Source organism: Callorhinus ursinus, unplaced genomic scaffold (assembly GCF_003265705.2).
Source record: "Callorhinus ursinus isolate GAN/ISIS: 27379988/994484 unplaced genomic scaffold, GSC_fseal_2.0 scaffold7, whole genome shotgun sequence".
In the NCBI taxonomy this organism is placed as follows: domain Eukaryota; kingdom Metazoa; phylum Chordata; class Mammalia; order Carnivora; family Otariidae; genus Callorhinus; species Callorhinus ursinus.
Genome location: NW_027397069.1, coordinates 5,969,768 through 5,972,820, shown reverse-complemented (window position 1 = coordinate 5,972,820; position 3,053 = coordinate 5,969,768). Strand labels below are relative to the sequence as shown.

At 44.9% G+C, this 3,053-nt stretch overlaps 1 protein-coding gene across 2 annotated transcripts in view; it reads right to left on the bottom strand.

Moving 5' to 3' along the window:
• Positions 1-3,053, bottom strand: part of TMTC4 (transmembrane O-mannosyltransferase targeting cadherins 4) — a 136,072-nt gene that overhangs the window by 64,660 nt on the left and 68,359 nt on the right. The gene's annotated exons all lie outside the window — the stretch shown is intronic.

Sequence of the window (3,053 nt, the reverse complement as noted above, 5' to 3'; positions counted from 1 at the left end):
CGTTCTTCCCTCCGAGGCCCTGCCGCCTGTTGTTATTAATGGGTCCTCTTCCTCGGTTCAGGTCTTCATTCTCCTGCTGATGCACGAACCCTGCTGTGGCACTTCACCTGGCCAGATCCGACATTCAGGCGTCCACTCACCAGTAGCCACTTTGCCCGAAACTTTACTCCCACCAGCTTGCCACTCCACCCGCCAGTAACGCCCATCTCAGTAGATCACTTTGCCGCCTCCGCAAAAAGAGAGAAACCTTTTCCGTTTTCCTTCGCCTAACACAAACTTCCTTAAAGCACGGATTCCACTCTCCATTCCCCGCTCCCCCCGCCCCCCAGTATCACAGAGTCCAGTCTGAGATCAGTCTCTTCTCTCTCTTTCGACTGGATCCCAAGCATCAGCATTTAATCAGTCCTAAGCCTTCCTCTGCCCCTCACCCCACCCTTCCAGCTGCCACCCGGTCCCCTCTCCTACTCCGCATAACTGAAAAAAGAGCTGCCGGTCCCCACGCCCCCCCTCTCCCTTTCTAGTCTTTCTAGTCTTCTTGGTTTCCACATTCGCTGAAATTGCCTTTCCTGTAGTCACCATAATCACTAAATCCAGACACTCTCCTTTCTCATTTTACTTGATCTCTCAGCAAAATTCTTCCTCAGACACACTTCTTTTGGTGATAGTGGTCTGCTGCTCTCCTGTTTTCCCCAGTTTCCTTACTTTGTTCATCTGCTGTTTGATGACTTCCAAAGGACATTATTTTTAAGGTCTCAGCCCTTTCATGCCACAATTTTTCCCTGTATGATTTAATCCACTGCCAATGTTTCAATCAATATATCTCAGATTTACAGTCCAGTCCTTATTTATCTGAGCTTCAAACCCATTTATCCAGCTTCCCCCGGTTGTGTCACTAGCACCTGGGATGGAAGACGTTCCAAATAGAATGCATGTTTTCACTGCTTTCTCCTCCTCAGGTCTCCCTGTAATAGTGATGGTACTGCCACAGTATTTTCCAAACCCTTGGCATCTAACAAATCACCAAGATTGTACTTGCTAAATGTCTATCAAGTCTGCCCACTTCTTTCCATTTCCACTGCCATATATAAAAATGTCATGCTGCTGTGCATGTGTCTTCCTAACCCACATTCAGTGATGTCACATTGTCAGATTACAATTGGTCATTGGGAGGGTATTTACACCATAGAAATCGGCAAACACTATGAATCAGGGCTTAATTTGTTTTGCTGATTGTCTCTAGGCTTTAGAAAGTGATGGGTTAATAATGCAGATTAAACTTTAAAATGTGTTGTGCTTAGTGCTGAAGCTAAAAGATTTTAGTTTAATGGGTTTATTTATACAGGGTAAAAAATAGTTTAACAGATCACATATCAGATTTAGTGACAATAAGTTTATTGGGAAAAGAGCAGATTGAGATCCAATCCTTTTGTGAAATCACGGTTGAATTATAAGCATTGGTTGGATCCAGATACAAACCCTCAGCAAAACTCAACAAAGGCATTTTGTGAGAATGCCTGAATGATGCTGCGTGACCTGGCCCCTTGGGTCTCGTGCGCCTGTCGCCTGTGTTTCCTGAGCTCAGCCACATTGGCCTTTTATAGCCCTAGAGTGTGTTATGCTGCTTTCCATCTTGGGCTGTTCACGTACCCTGCAGCACTTTCTCCTGCTTTTCTTGTGACACTTGGCTAACTCTAATTCATCCTTCAGGTCCCTGTTCAAATGTCAATTTCTTAGAAAAGCCTTCCCTGAATTATCTCCCCAAACACCCTTAGGTCCCTCTTTATATGCCTGCCTGCCTGACTTCTTCCTGTCTGGGAGGAGTTGTTTCAAATCTGTAGGTCTCCACTTTGTGCCTCTCAGAACACAACTGAAACTGCGTTCTTCCCTCCGAGGCCCTGCCGCCTGTTGTTATTAATGGGTCCTTATCTCATTGTTCTTATCACAAGTGTAATTAACTATCCATGTGATCATTGTGTGAAGTCTATCTCCGTCCTTAGACTGTGAATTCCACGAAGCACTGTACCCTTGCAGCTGCTGTTCCTCCCACAGAGCAGGTACTCAACAATGTCTCTCCAAAAAAAGTACATTTCTGAAAGTCATACTGCATGTTATCGGTGATGCTGGAGTTAGAATTGGAATCTCCTGACTTAACCCAATGGAATTCTACTCCATAAATTGCTGAGCCAGCCATGATCAAAATGTTATCCTACTACATGCCAAGGAAGGGGCAGGCTCTGAATATTAAGGTGCATATGGTGCTGATTCCACCTTTTACAATCTTACGGTTTATTTTTATTATTTTTTTTGAAGATTTTATTTATTTATTTGACAGAGAGAGCAAGAGAGCACAAGCAGGGGGAGCAGCAGAGGGGGAGGGAGAAGCAGGCTCCCCACTGAGGAAGCAGCCTGATGTTGGGCTCCATCCCAAGACCCTGGGATCATGACCTGAGCTGAAGGCAGACCCTTAACTGACTGAGCCACCCAGGCGCCCCAATCTTATGGTTTATTAAGAAGATGAGATGCAGGGGTGCCTGGGTGGCTCAGTCAGTTAAGCAGCCAACCAGCCAACTCTTGATTTCACCTCAGATCATGATCTCAGGGTCCTGGGATCAAGCTCCTCGTCGGCCTCCACACCCACTGGGGAGTCTGCTTGAGGATTCTCTCCCTCCCTCTGCCTTTGACCCTCCCCTCACTCACACTCGCACTCTCTCTAAAATTAATCTTAAAAAAAAAAGTACAAGATGCAGGTTCATACTCTGACCCCCCACCCCTTGACCCCCAGATGGGGTTCACCATCACACATAGAAAACAGGTTGGTCGAGTGCTTAGTGTGTGGCAGGCACTTTGCATATGTTATTTTAAAAAATTCTCACAAAAGCTCTAACAAGTGAATATCATTATCCTAATCCTATGGATGAGGAAAAAGAGGCACAGAAGTCCAGAGTCAAACAGCCAGTGCCTTTCTTTTTTTTTTTTTCTTTTTTAAAAGCCAGTGCATTTTTTTCTTTTTCTTTTTCTTTTCTTTCTTTCTTTCTTTCTTTCTTTCTTTTTTT